Source organism: Amblyraja radiata, chromosome 1 (assembly GCF_010909765.2).
Source record: "Amblyraja radiata isolate CabotCenter1 chromosome 1, sAmbRad1.1.pri, whole genome shotgun sequence".
Lineage (NCBI taxonomy): Eukaryota > Metazoa > Chordata > Chondrichthyes > Rajiformes > Rajidae > Amblyraja > Amblyraja radiata.
In genome coordinates this window covers 38,935,466-38,951,543 of record NC_045956.1, presented here as the reverse complement: position 1 = coordinate 38,951,543, position 16,078 = coordinate 38,935,466, and the positions used below count along the sequence as shown (strand labels likewise).

The 16,078-nt window shown below is 43.1% G+C and overlaps 1 long non-coding RNA gene across 1 annotated transcript in view; it reads right to left on the bottom strand.

Moving 5' to 3' along the window:
- Positions 1-431: 431 nt before the first annotated feature.
- The window catches only part of LOC116973056, a 32,622-nt gene continuing 16,975 nt past the window's right edge, over positions 432-16,078 (bottom strand). The window contains exons 3-4 of the long non-coding RNA XR_004411988.1: positions 2,140-2,292; positions 432-463 (exon numbers count right to left, since the gene is read on the bottom strand). This is a non-coding gene — a long non-coding RNA (uncharacterized LOC116973056). The remainder of the gene's footprint in view (positions 464-2,139; positions 2,293-16,078) is intronic.

The window sequence follows — 16,078 nt, the reverse complement described above, 5'->3', positions numbered from 1 at the left end:
GTGGGAGCCAGAGGGCACGTAGTCCCTCATCGTAACTCCCCATAAAATAAAGATCAAACTTCAAACTGGTAAGTTCTCATTTAATCTTACTATTTTACTTCGGAGTCACGTGAGTGACTACGTGAAGTTTTCAAAGCTTCTGTGATTTCATGCCATAGATTCAAATCCAGGCGTCTCACTGCATTGATTGACTCTAAATGAGTGAAAACAATCAATAATATACAACCATAATATTAATGTAATCAGTTAATGGTTTTATTTATCATAACAACATTTTTTGTCCCCTTTTTATTGCAGGGAAACATTTAATACTGAATCCAAAACAGCACCACCAAATGCCCCAGGGTCTGCTATTTCTTTATGGTAATACTTGTGAAACATCCGTTCACTTGCCCATCCTGCGGCCGCGAGGATATGGTCTATTGGAACGTCCAAATCCTTGGCCGCCGATGTTGCTACCGCCCTAGTGGAATGAGATTTAAATTTGTCAGTATCAATCCCTGCATCAACCAGCACCTGCTTCAGCCACCTCGAGATAGCTGTACTGACACTTTCTTATGTGTTTTTTTATGGCTGATAAACAATGCTGATTCTGCACCTCTTAAGTCCTTGGTGGTCTCAATGTAACATTTTAAATGTGCCACTACACATAGTCCTGGATCCGTAGGATATGCTGCAAAGACCAATTTACACCCCGTGACTCCTGGTCTGCTCTGTTTGAGTAAATCATAGACATAGAATGTAATTGCATCTGCTGTCATTACCATTCTATCTATACATAATTTATGTAATGTCTGTACTCTTTGTGCTGAAACTAATGTCATTACCATGACCACAAGATGGCTGTCGGAAAGGAGAGTGGACGCTGGCGCGCTTTAGCTGCCGCTGCTCTCTCTTCACATTGTGTTTTTTGATTTTGTGTCTTTGGAGCGATTTCTATCTTTAATTTGTATATTGATGATGTCCTTATTATTTATTTTTCTCCGACTATATGTTTTTTTCTCTTCTGTTAATCTTTGTAAGGTGTCCTTGAGATTTAAAAGGCGCCCGAAAATAAAATTTATTATTATTATTATTACCTTCATGGTAATTTTGTCTAAAGACAAATCTGAAACGGGACTCCATTCCCGAAGTAACATCAGCACATCCCACACATTCCAGATTTCTGTATATCTGGGTCTAGGAGGCTTGGCAATGAAAATTCCCTTCATGTACCTACAGACCAAAGGGTGTGATCCTAGAATCTGGTGTTCTGATGCTCTTCATAAATATGCAGAGAGGGCACTCCTTGCAGTATTGATCGCACTATAACTTAAATTGGAATCAAAATGCAGTGTTGACAGAAACTCTAAAATATCTGAGATGTCTGCAGTGTGGTATGAAATATTCTGCCTTGAGCAAAACACCTCCCATTTCTTTATGTAAGAAATGTACTGCTTCTGGGTACTATCCCTCCAGGCTCCTGCAATTACATCCGTAGTGCGTTCTGATAAACCTCTTCTGAGATATGGCCTTTTTAGAATCTGCAAATCAACAAATCAATATGATCATGGAAAGGATGAAAATCACCAGATACAGGGTGCACAAGTAGGTTTTCTTGTCTTGGAATACCCATAAGAGGTTATGTGACCATTTTTAGCACTAGTGGGTACCATGGTTGTGTCGGCCAATCTGGGACCACCAACAATCCTGAAGCAGAATCCTGCTTGATCTTTTGTAGACACCTACTAGTGAGACAAAAGGCATATAAAGGCCACCTGGATCTGGCTCCCATGAAACATATTGAGGCAATTGGTGGTTCAGTCTAGATGCAAACAAGTCAATTTTTTGCATTCCAAATTTTGCAACAATTTTATTAAAAATGTCACGATTTAACATCCATTCCGTATGTCATTAAATTTTCGTGACCTGGTGTCTGCAATTATATTGAATCTACCTGGTAGGTAGATTGCCGAAAGCCAAATGTTTCGAATAATACACCAGTGCCAGATAACATTTGCCAATCTGTCACAAGGCTCTGACTTGATTCCACCCATGTTATTGACATATGCTACGACCGTAGTGTTGTCAATCTGAACCTGCACATGCAGATTTTACACATTAGAGCAATAAGCTTTAAGCCCATGAAATGTACTTAACAATTCTAGGTAGTTAATTCCATGTGCTTCGAGCAAAGGTACCTCTTCCACATTCCATCTACCTCCACAGCTGGTAATGGTATCAGTAGCGCCCCAACCTAGCGCACTTGCATCAGTCTGTAGAACGATAGCAGGTGTTTCAACCAGAATTTTCCTGGAAGCATGTGAGACACTCTTAATCCACCATTGTATCTCAGCAATTGCTGTTGCTGATAATTGCATTGGCCTATCAAAATGCCCCGAATGTCTTTTCAATGCCTGTACCTTTGCTTGCTGCAGTTGCTGATAATGCAGAGGACCGAACTGCACAGCTGGAAATGAAGCGATTAGTTTGCCAAGTAAGCTCGCCACTTGCCTAATTGATGGTTGATGCTCTGTAATGAGTTTGCTACAACCCTCAATTAACTGCAGCTTTTTATCCTTTGATAAATTCACTATCATGTGTTCTGAATTAATAGTGAACCCCGAGTAATCAATTGTTTTATTTGGAGACAATATAGATTTTTCTGGATGTATTACAAAACCCAGCCTTTCAAATGTGATTAAGAAGGAACTGCAGATGCTGGAAAATCGAAGGTACACAAAAAAGCTGGAGAGACTCAGCGGGTGCAGCAGCATCTATGGAGCGAAGGAAATAGGCAACGTTTCGGGCCAAAACCCTTCTTCAGACTGATCGGGGGGGGGGGGCGGGGACAAGAAAGGAAAAAGGAGGAGGAGCCCGAAGGCTGGGGGATGGGAGGAGACAGCAGGGGGACTGAGGAAGGGGAGGAGATAGCAAGGACTAACAAAATTGGGAGAATTCGATGTTCATGCCCCCAGGATGCAGACTCCCCAAGCGGAATATGAGGTGCTGTTCCTCCAATTTCCGGTGCTGCTCGCTATGGCCATGGAGGAGACCCAGGACAGAGAGGTCGGAGATGGAGTGGGAGGGGGAGTTGAAGTGCTGAGCCACCGGGAGGTCAGCTTGGTTATTGCGGACCGAGCGGAGGTGTTCGGCGAAATGATCGCCCAACCTCCGCTTGGTCTCACCGATATAGATCTGCTGACATCTAGAGCAGCGGATGCAATAGATGAGGTTGGAAGAGATGCAGGTAAACCTCTGTCGCACCTGGAACGACTGCTTGGGTCCTTGAACGGAGTCGAGGCGGGAGGGAAAGGGACAAGTGTTGCATCTCTTGCGGTTGCAAGGGAAAGTGCCCGGGGAGGGGGTGGTACGAGAGGGAAGGGAAGAATTGACAAGGGAGTTATGGAGGGAGCGGTCTTTGCGGAAGGCAGATATGGGGGGAGATGGGAAGATGTGGCGAGTGGTGGGGTCACGTTGGAGGTGGCGAAACTGACGGAGGATTACTTTTTGTATGTGACGGCTGGTGGGGTGAAAGGTGAGGACTAGGGGGACTCTGCCCTTGTTGCAAGTGGGGGGATGGGGAGAGAGAGCAGTGTTGCGGGGTATGGAAGAGACCCTGGTGCGAGCCTCATCTATGGTGGAGGAGGGGAACCCCCGTTCCCTGAATAATGAGGACATTTCAGATGTCCTGGTGTGGAACGCCTCATCCGTGGAGCAGATGCGGCGTAGACGGAGGAATTGGGAGTAGGGGATGGAGTCCTTACAGGAAGCAGGGTGGGAAGAAGTGTACTCCAGATAGCCATGGGAGTCAGTGGGTTTATAGTGGATGTCGGTCAGAAGTCTATCACCTGCAATGGAGATAGTGAGGTCAAGGAATGTGAGCTTGACTTCTGATACTGATGCTTCTGTTGTAGCTCGAGTGTCACCCACAATTAAAATATCATCCAAATAAGCCATTACCAAATGGCCCTGGGCTCTTAGCAATGCTAGGACTGGTTTTAACAATTTTGTAAATAATCTAGGGGCTGAGGTTAAAACATAAGGCAATGCTTTGAACTGTCATTTTTGATTCATCCAGATAAATTTTAAATATCTTCGATCATTACCATGCACAGCCACAGAGTAATATGCATCTTGCAGATCTATGCTAGCCATATAGCATTCTCTTGAAGTTAATTGTATAGCATTGACAAATGTCTCAATTTTGAAATGTTTATACTGTACAAAAGGGTTGAGACTTGTTAAATCAAGAATGATTCTACAACCACCATCCTTTCTTGCTCTAGGAAAAATGCTAGATATAAATTGGTGGTTTTGGTAAACTGTCTTTTCAATAACCCCTTTCCTACTTAATATTTCAGGCACTGCTTGAATGTTTCTACTCTCTTCTTTAGAGAAAACATGCATTCGCCTTGGAACATGTTGAGTAGGAGGATTCAAATGTGGGTAGAATTCAATTCTAAACCCAATAATACTGCACAGTATAAATGCATCAGATGTTATTTTTCGCCATTCTTTTAGGAAGAATTGTAACCTTCCCCCAATTTGCGAATGTGAAACATTTAATATGTTTCTTGCAGGACCAGACCCACCCACCTCAGGGTTTGCGGGTGTCAAATGTTGTACCTTGCCCCTCGTGAGAATGTTATGTCCTCCACGCCCCGGAGCAGTGCGCCAATAACACGTATACGGGTACGGACGACTTGTTCCTTCACCAGCTCCAGGCACCCTTCGGTATGGATATTGCCTTCGAACCAATCTGCCAAACATTTTTAATCATTCCCACGGTCTTTCACCCTTTTGGCTAGATTTTCTCCAAAGAGTAAGTTCGGCAATTGTATATTTGTTGGTTTACAGAGCCCTGCAAACTTAGGATGTATGTTAGGTCTTATAGCACTTTTACGAATAGTTTATTTCAAAGTGTGCATTACATATTAGTGCCAAATCATCCTGTTGTGACGTTGTCACATGTTCTTCTTCCAGATCTCTGGCAAAAGCCGTAATACTTGACCCTATTAATCTCAGCACCCGCTGTAACCTCATTTCTTGTGCGCGTACTTTGGTGCCCAAATAGCCCCATATTACATTATTTATTGCTGGGACTGCTAGCATTGCGCAATTCTGCGGGGTTTCATATTTTTTGACAATCTCATTCATAGTCAGTTCTTCCAACTGATGGGAAAGAAAATAATTTATAGTTAATGCTATTTCTTCTGCAAATGGTTGTCCCTTCAGTCTGGGACCTGAGAATTGTTGGGCCAGACCTGGTACTTTGGGCTCTATTATTGGGCTTTGGTCCTCATATGATTCATTATCAGAATCTTGCTGCACTGGAAATTCCTCCTCATAGTGGGGTTGACCTGGTATTTCTTCTTCAGGTGTTTCGTGCGCTGGCTCACCCATAGGCCTACGCTTAGTAAACCCTTTTTCGGGTATTCCTCTCGCAGGCTCTTCCATAGAACCATATACTGGCAGCCCTTTTTTGGTTGCTGCTAACGCTGGCTCACCTGGAGACCAACGCCTATGTTGTCTCTCTTCAGACATTTCTGGTGCTGGCTCTCCCATAGGCCAACCCATATATTCTCTTTCATAAGGCATTTCTAGCGCCGGCTCTCCTGTAGGCCAACGTTTCCAAGGACCTCTCCTGGGTGTTCCATGCGCTGGCTCTCCTGTAGGCCAACTGCTGACTGTACTCCACCTGGAGTGTGCCTTTATAAATACTTTTCCCCATGAGGAATTCCAATTGTGCGACCCGATCCGACATGATCTCTTTCTGAGGTGGGGTAATCTCTGGGTCTGACTCATCCGAGTCTACTGGCCTGTTAGTATTCTTTTTGGCCTTACACCCTATAGGTGCTGCAACAGTGCTTTTTGTCACCGTTTCTGTAGTCGCTGGTTTTTCTACCGCAGACTTTTTAATCGGGCGCCCGCTACTCCCAGACACTCTGTCTTCTTGAGTTTTAGCTGCGGTGCGCTTCCCTTTACTTTTTCCCCCTCTCGCCATAGTTTTAGACTTGCCTGTACTCAGCACACAGTCTCCACGGAAGAAAGTGGCCTGAAAGTGAAAGTAAAAGTACATACCTTCAGGTTTTTTCTTTCACTCATCACTTGGAGGGCTCTGCTCCTCCCAACACGGTCGCAGCCGCTATGTGTCTGACGATATGACGCGTGTGCGCCTGGACGGGGCCTTCTTCACGTAGTCACTTACGTGACTCCGAAGTAAAATGAAAGAATGGTGCGACTCGGCTTGTATTCACTGGAATTTAGAAAGATGAGAGGGGATCTTATAGAAACATATAAAATTATAAAGGGATTGGACACGCTAGATGCAGGAAATATATTCCCGATGTTGGGGGAGTCCAGAACCAGGGGCCACAGTTTAAGAATAAGCAGTAGGCCATTAGGAACTGAGATGAGGAAAAACTTGTTCACCCAGAGAGTTGTGAATTTGTTGAATTCTTTGCCTCAGAAGAGTGGAGTCTGATTCACTGGATGCATTCAAAATAGAGTAAAGGGCTGTCCCACTTGGGCATCATTTGCTTGTCATTTACGTGACATCATTTACGCGTCACGACGCACGATGGCGTGCATTATGCGTGCTTGGTGCGTGGTGGCGTAGGCAGTGATGCACGGTCGCAAGCAGCGCCCCAGGATTTTGGGATTCACAAAATTACGCCCAAGTGGGACAGGCCCTTTAGATAGAGCTCTTAGGGCTAGTGGAATCAAGACGTATGGGGAGAAGGCAGGAAAGGGGTACTGATTGTGGAAGTCCAGCGAGCTCTTAGGGCTAGTGGAATCAAGACGTATGGGGAGAAGGCAGGAAAGGGGTACTGATTGTGGAAGTCCAGCCATTATCACATTGAATGGTGCTGATTCGAAGGACCGAATGGCCTACTCCTGCACCTAATGTCTATGTATCTGTGTATCTCCCATAAGGCAATGACTTGTAGATTGTTTGGTTAATTAACCGCTGTCAATTACCTTTTGTGTGGCTGAAAGGTAGAATTTGAAGCGAGCTGTTGGGAATGTAGGGAGAATAAGAAACCGGATTAATATGGGATCAGTGAAAATGGGTAGTCATCACAAAATCAATGGGCAGAAGGGACTGTTTCCATGCTGTGTCTTTCTACTGTATAAACCTATAAATCTGACTAAATTTGCTTCACAGATTTGTGTTTCTCAATCTAGCTTCTGCTTGTTTCTTAATTCTCAAATATCACTGGTTTAGGAGATACTGATATATTCCACACCACGAATCCAGATGGTCTGAGCATGTAGCAAATAAATATAAATTCAAATCAAATTAAATTGTCTGTCTATCAAGCTAGCCAATTTCATCTTGATATTCTTTAAACATGTGATACCAAACTGTGGGTAATATATGGGTCACTAAAATTCAGATATCTTCATAGCTCAAGTGAATGTTTTCACATCAGCATGCCGTGCGGCCTCCTGACAGCACAGAATGAAAGAATAAAGCTGATAAAATATCAAGCAGGAAATAACTGCAGATGCTGGTTTAAACCAAAGATAGACACCAAAAGCTGGGTCAGACAGCATGTCTGGAGAAAAGTACTTTTTTCTGCATATCTTTCATTCATTTGTTCTACAGTATATCTCTCCACATCACCATCTTTATCTCTCGTTTCCCTTTCCCCTGACTCTCAGTCCGAAGAAGGGGCTCGACCCGAAACGTCACTTTTTTCCAGGGATGCTGTCTGACCCGATGAGTTACTCCAGCTTTTTGTGTCTTTTTAAGATGTTTTAGAATAAATTTTGAACAGTTGAGTACTTTGGATGTGCAGTCACTCTTGCGGTTTATGTTGACATACTCTTCTCCCCATTCCATGTCCACCACCAATTCCACCGTCCCTATCCCCACAACTTAACTTGTCCCTACGAGAAGGGAGACATGATCTGTGGGGTGCCATGGTAATGACAGTGTCCCAGGATATGTAGTCTTCTTGTCGAGTGCCAGGAGACCAGGCTACAGTATGTGCTGTCCAGAGCACCAGTGCAAACAGTTGTGCTGCCTTCAACAAAATTATTTCCAAATGCTCGCTTCTGATAAAGAAGCTACTGACAATGAGCGACAGAAATCTGGAAATAGACACAAAATGCTGGAGTAACTTATCGGGACAGGCGGCATCTCTGGAGAGAAGGAATAGGTGACATTTTGGATCGAGACCATTCTTCATAAATCTCGATACGTGACACTAAAGGTAAATCAGATGTCTGAAAAAAGATATAGGCAGCACACCTCTACATTTCTGGTTTCTGTTCTCACCATGCCAGATTTCTCGACGGCAGAACGACAGGACATAAACAATATTGTTGAGACACAGCAGGAGCATCTCCAGTACATCAGGTGTAAATTTAGAAATTTGGCTTCAAATGTTAGCAAACCACCTGTTGCTGCTTTACTAATAATCTCAATCCCAGTGAGGCTGTTCACCTAGGACAAAGTCTTTTTTTCTTCGACAGGATTACAATTTGGAGAAGCAGTGGGTTCCACCAATGTACCTGACTCGATGCAGATTTAATTAATGGGGGGGAAAATAAACAGTGGGATATCCTGGAAATGGCAGCGAAAGAAGAAAAAAGAGATAAGTATACCTGCTGTGTCACCATGTGAGATGATCATAAATAAATGGAGAAGTTGCAAAATCCCACTGAGAGCGTATTAACAGTGGATTTACTAGCTTTCAACCTTGTTTTGTAGAGGAATGGCAAGAATGGGTATATCTCTTTGATTTCAGATTGGTTTACATCATTAATCAAAAAACATATTAAAAAGATTTGTTTCCTCCAGCTGCAGGGAGTGGCACATACAGTTTGTGTAGGAGGGAACTGCAGATGCTGGTTTATACCGAAGATGAACACAAATTGCTGGAGTAACTCATCAGGACAGGCAGCATTTCTGGACAGAATCCCTGAGTAGCTAAGGAATTACTCAGGCTGGAGTAATGCTGAGTTACTCCAGCATTTTATGTCTATCGTCGGCACATACAGTTTTCTATATCAAAATAGCCACTCATTTTACTGGTCATTGGTCCAAAGTATCTGGTCCTGACTCATGAATGGATTAGTTTGGTTAAAAAAGAGAAACATTTCCTATTGGCAGATGGTCCAAGGACCTGGATGCACATCATCGAGAGTTTGGGAAAAGGAATCAATAATGTGTGTAAGTACCAGATAGACTCTTCACACCATTGCACAGTTCCTCCAGGTGAGTTTACTGACCTTCACAAAACCTCCAAGAGATCATAGCTATCTGTACAGACTATGTTTAGCCCAGGTGAAACCTAGGATTTAGCTTGTGTTTTTGTTGCAGAGACGTCATCCATTTCCTGTCATCACTAATCCTGACCTCATCCTCCTCTTTTGGCCTAATTGATGACAGGCCAAGAGCATTCAAATGATCAATACATTGTCACATAATGAAAGTCGGTCTGGATTGTGCGAAGGACTTTAAACTCCTTTGGCACAAGGTAGGTAGAAACATTAAATTATGATCCCATTCCTTAAATCACATTACCAAACAAAGTTTAACTCTTGGATTATGCCAGGTTAATTGATGTTGGCCCGGATCATGAAAAGAACTTTGAACTCTTTTGGCAAAAGGTAAGCAGGAAAATATTTCTGTGATCCCTTTCCTTAGATCTATCCAGTACAGTGGAGAAAACATTTATGCAAAAGTCAGATGAGAATAGAAATTGTTTAAACTCTGTCTCCATCTCAGCATAAAGGAAGTAGCAATTTTAATAATGCCAAAAATGAAGCATTCAACTACATGCCACCTCTTTCAGGAAAAAAATAAATCATGCAATTTTTACAAAAGAAAACATAAATTAGCCATTATTGTTTACTTTTGAACAGAACTTCCATTCCTCTGTGTTGTAACCTGTTTTCTTTATAATCTAAATCTTAAATTCAAATGCTCAAGTTACATTAATCAAGTATTGCTGAGCTAAGAATGGCAGTGGACTGATCCAAATTGCTCAAAGATTTGGTGGAGATATGAAGCATGGAACAGCAGCTGATGATATATACATTTGCGTAAAAATGTATATTTTAAGGAGCAGAAACACCAATATTATTACTCCCTGAAAATGAAATAACATTGAAAGATTTCTCATTAACTAAAGTTATGATTTCCATAAATATGAAATAATAATAGAAAATCCTGGTAACATTGCAGATTGTCACATCTGTGTATTTAACTATTCTGGATAATAATCTTTGAATCAATTCAGATGAAGCACTATTGATGAGAATATTGGATATGATAATATCAGGTTATCGGGAAGATGCTGGAGATGGGGGAAAGCAGTTGGGCAATTTTAAATTTCCTGCCTAGTAAATTTACAATCAAGAATTCCCCAGAAATGTGGTATGTAAAAGAAAGACTGATTACATTTTTTTTTTTAAATTCTGATTGATTGAAACCAACATGTCTTTTCGACTGTTAACTATGCACGGGGTGGCACAGTGGTGCAATGGTAGAATTGCTGCCTCATAATGCCAGAAAACTGGGTTTGATTCTGACTACAGATGCTGTACAGAGTTTGTATGTTCTCCCTGTGACTGCATGGGTTTTCTCCGGCTGCTCCGGTTTCCTCCCACATTACAAATACGTGTACGTTATTTAGTTTATGTAAATTGTCCCTAGTCTGTATGATAGAATTAGTATATGGGAATCACTGGTTGGCAAGGACTCAGTGGGCAGAATGGCCTGTATCCCCATTGCATTTCTAAACTAAACTAAACTGCAGGCCACAAACAAAATACTGGCATTAGATAAGTGGTAGAGAAACAACCTTTGTCAAAATATAAAGTTTTAAATACAGCAGTCATCAATATGAATGAGGAACCGTCTTCATGAACTATTTCAAAATGTAAACTATAATTATTCATCTTTTTTTAATTAAAAGAACAATATTCTGTAAAGGAACAGCATTGTTTGCAAAGTGCAGGCTACTGGTTTACCGCAGGAGATCACAAAAACATATAGTTTGTAAACTCGCATGGCCACAAGGCATTCAGATATGTATTACACAAAGCTGCAGAGAATTATGCTATGTTAAACAGACTGCAACAAACCAGCTCAGCAATCAATAACTGGTATTTGAGTAGCTAGAGTGCCATGTGTCTGGGTTTTCTGTCCTCTGAAGCTTTTAGACCATCCATGTGAATTACTTTGTCCCCGAAAATGTGTTTGATTATCAAGTCATATCCTGATATGCTTCCATTGTAAATGTGTCATTTGTTGGAAACATTTATCCGCACACAAGAAATTGAAGTAAACTGTGTGATTGTAACCATTGGTATTGTATCCGCCTGCTGTTTTGTTTTTGTTCTTGAAGAACGGCAGTATGGTGGCGCAGCAGTACAGTTGCTGCCTCTCAGCGCCAGAGACACAGGTTCAATTCTGACTACGGGTACTCTCTATATGGAGTTTTTTTATCTTCTCCCCATGACCACATGGGTTTTCCACGGGTGCTTCAATTTCATCCCACACTCCAAAGACGTACAGGTTTGTAGGTTATTTAGTTTTAATTAAAAATTGTAAATTGCCCTGTAGGATAGTGCTAATGTTCAGGGATTATGGGTCAGTGCGGACTCGATGGGCCAAAGGGCCTATTTCCTTGCTGTGTCTCTGTGCTAAACTAAAAGGGTAAAAACTCGATGTACATTGAGTTATTCCAGAATTCCCGCTTTTTGCGCTGAATAAAGATGTGGTCTCCGTGTGGCTCATTCAAAGTCACATCAGAGGAAATTTGTCTCCTGCATAGGACTGGATCATAGCCGTGGAATACTTTTTTAGATTTCAGTTTCAGTTGTTTATTGTCATGTTTACCGAGGTACAGTGAAAAGCTTTTTGTTGTGTGCTAATCAGTCAGCAGAAAGACAATATATGATTACAATTAATCCATTAATCCAAAAAGTGATACATGATAAGGAAATAACATTTATTGCAGGGCAAAGCCAGCAAAGTCCAATCAAGGATAGACCAAGGAACATCAGAGGTAGATCAGCACTGCTCTCTGGTTGTGGTAGGAAGATTCATTTGCCTGATAACAGCTCAGAAGAAATTGTCCCTGAATCTCATGGTGTGCATTTTCATTATTTTATACCTATTGCCTGATTGGAGAGGGGAGCAGTGGGAGTAGCCAGAGAGCAACTCATCCTTGATTATGCTGCTGACCTTGCTGAGGCAGCATGAGGTATAAATAGTGTCCATGGAAGGAGGTTGGTTTGTGTGATTACCACAATTTGCTGCAATTTCTTGCAGTCCTGGAAGGAGCTGTTCGCAAACCAAGCTGTGATGCATCCTCATAAAATGCTTTCTATTAGAAATTAGATTAGATTCCTTTATTGTCATTTAGACCTTTCGGTCTGAACGAAATTATGTTGCCTGCAGTCATACACAGAACCAATAAAAACAAAAAATACAATAAACACAAATTAAACATCCACCACAGTGAGTTCACCAAGCACATCCTCACTGTGATGGAGGCAAAGTCTTAATCTCCGTCTCTTCCCTCCTTGTTCTCCCTCTGCGCTGAGGCGATCGATCCAGGCCGGAGATGCCGCCCTCCAGTCCAGCGGACCTCCGTGGTGATGTCGCCGCCGCCGAAAGCCGGAACGCCGTCTCCGCTCCGAGACGGCCCGCCACAGCATCAGCTCCGGGCAGCCGCCCCAGCTCCGGGTAAAAAATACAAATATGGTGCATCTGTAGATGTTGGTGAGAGTTGTAGGGAACATGTCAAACTTCCAAAGCCTTCTCAGGAAGTAGAGGTGTTGGTATGCCTTCTTGGTCATTACTTCAAAGTCGGCGTTCCAAGAAAAGTTGTTGCCGATATTAACTCCAAGGAATTTGAAGTTTTCGACCATCTCTACTTTGGCAACGTCAATGCAAACTGGGGTATGTTTACCGCTTTGCTTCCTGAAGTCGATCACTATCTCCTTGTCTTGCTGATGTTGAGCGAATGTTTGTTGTCTCGACACCAAGACCCGAGGTTCTCAATCTCCTTCCTGTACTCCATCTCGTCATTATTTGATATCCGACCCTCAATGGTGGTGTCGTCTGTGAATTTGTAAATTGAATTAGATTTGTACATGGCTGCGTAGTCATGGGTGTACAAGGAGTAAAGAAGGGGGCTGAGAAAGATTCCTTGCAGAGCACCAGTGTTGAGGATTATTGTGGAGGATGATTTGTCCCCTGAAGAGGTGCCACTGAAGGTCACATCACTGAGGTGGGGTCACGGTGAGCTGGGATTGCAGTTAGATTAGAGACATCAGATAACAGAATTTCAGTTTGCATGGAATACAAATTATGTGGTACAGCAAGGAACAAATTAAACGAGCGGTCTAACGGTGAAGGATTGGAAGACAGGGTCACACAGTTCACAGGGCATCAGGTGTCAGATCAAGGGATTGATTAGACCAAATGGTGGGTTTTCATTTGTAGATGGGACAGAATGCAGTGTGGAGGGGGCAGGGAAAAGTTTAGCTTGTGAAAAATAGTTGACGAGTGACCACAGACAAAGCCCCCATCAACACCCGTATGATCTGGCACACCAACCCTATGGAGAAGTTACATTGTCCTGGCTGCTCAGTGGGCATGGTTCAATGAGAGCGAGAGGTCAGATAAGGATGATCAAATTAGGTTTTAATCTACACTATTTACATCTACCCCATCTACACTCGTCCCACCTGCCTGCTTTTGGCCCATATCCCTCTAAACGTTTCCTACCATCTAGATTAGATTAGATTAGATATAATTTATTGCCACACAGCCAGGCTGGTGGAAATTTGGGTTGTCTGCAGCGATACAATAATAAAGAGCACACAACCACAATAAAACTGTAACACAAACATCCACCACAGCATTCATCACTGTGGTGGAAGGCACAAAATTTGGCCAGTCCTCCTCCATTTCCCCCCCGTGGTCAGGACCAGAGTCCAGTCAGTCCAGGATCGGCTCTTCCTCACCAGAGACCGCGGCTTTAAATTGTTGTAGGCCGCAGACCGGCGGTCAAGATTTAAGTCCCCGCCGCAGCCAGAAGCACCGTAGACTGCAGGGCCGGCGGTCGAAGCTCCCCTCCAGGGGTGATGGTAAGTCCATGCCGGACCCGCGGTAGAAGTCGGCCGCGGACCGGCAGTGATGGCTTCTTCTTCCCCCGGGTCCCCAACGTGAGATCCCGTGCTGTAGACGCCGCACCAGCTGGAGCTCTGCAGACCGCGACTTCAGGCTGCGACTTCAGGCTGCCGGCTGCCCCGGGCCAGCGAAACGGAGCGCTCCCCTCCAGCGAGCCCCAGCGAGGGCATACCCGCTCCACGCCGAGAGTCCACGCTGCGCCCGCCGCTGAAGCCCCGGGCGCGTCTCCGGGAAAGGCCGCGTCGATCCTTGATGTTAGGCCACGGGGGAGGCGACCTGGAACAACTCGCCTCTCCATGGAGGAGGCGACCGAAGCGGTCCCCCCTTACCCCCCCACACCACCCCCCACACAAAACACACAAAAAAACATTAAATACAGACTTTAAAACATACAAAAAAAATAAAAAAAAGTTGAAAAACTGACGAGCTGCATGACATGGCTGCTGCCAGAGCAGCGCCCCCTCCGAATCTAACTGTCCAAATAACTTTTAAATGTTGTTATAGTTTCTGCCTCAACTACCTCTTCTGGCAGCTCATTCCATATACACACCACCCTCTGTGTAAAAAGTTGTCTCAGATTCCTATTGAATCTTTCCCCTCTCACCTTAAACCTACGTCCTCTGGTTCTTAGATCCCCTACTCTGGGTAAAAGACTGTGCATCTTCTCTATCTATTCCTCTTATGATCTTATACACTCCAATAAGATCACTACTCACCCTCCTACACTCCAAGAAATAGAGTCCCAAGTACATAATGTGTAGGAAGGAACTGCAGATGCTGGTTTAAACTGAAGATAGACACAAAAAGCTGGAGTAACTCAGCAGGACAGGCAGCATTTCTGGAGAGGGAATGGGTGGTGTTTTGGGTCAAGACCCTTCTTCAGACTGAAAGTCACGGGAAAAGGAAACTTCATTAACTTCACCACCAATTTTCATCCTGCACTCACTTCATTAACTTCACTACCAATTTCCATCCTGTACTCAAATTCGCTTGGACCATCTTTGACACCTCCCCCCCCTCACAATCTCACAATCTCCATCACAGGTGATAGACTATCGACTAGCGTCTATTACATACCTACTGACTCCAACAACTATCTCGACTACATACCTTCCCACCCTGCTTCCTGCAAAGACTCTATCCCCTACTTTGTGCCCAAGATCTTCGCTATTCACTTTCCTGTATTCCAATTGAAATTATTGCAGAAAATCAAATCTGCAAATTATTGTTGGAAGATTGTTACCAAAAAAATATTTTTTATCCTTGTTACATTTGGCTAACAATCAATTTTTCATAGAAAACCAAGAATTTAAAAACATCAGGACTCATTCCTTCAGGTAGTAAATGGTCATTGAGATTTAGAATTTGACTGATTATTATTCTTTTTTTTTGTCTTTCTCTTAATCCAATATTTTCTTCTTTCTGTATTTGTTTCCATTTCTTATTATTCCATTTTTGTTCTCTCTCTTGCTTGGTATTCTTCATCTGCCTTGTTTGCAGGACAAACGTAGAACTACTGGTTTACAGTGCCAGAACTGGCTTCAATATCAGATGATGTCTGTTTAGAATGTGCATGTTCTCTTTGTCATCCCACGGGCTTCCTCTGGGTTTTCCAATTTCCTCCCATATCCCAAAGATTAGTAAACTGGTCAGTTAATTAATCACTGTAAGTTACCCTTAAAATGTAAATGAATGGTCGAATCTGCTGATGAGAATGTGGGGGGGGGGAATAAGAAAATGAATTAGTGGGAATAAGTGATTGATGATCGCCGCAGCCTTGGTGGGTCAAACTGTAGAAGTAGTTAATGCATGCAACAGTAAAATTCAGATATCCTCATAACATATTTGGTCGCTCTGTTCATACTGAGCATTTTCACACCTAATTGCTTTGTAACCTTCTGAAAACACAACATAAAGGAAGATAGATGAAAA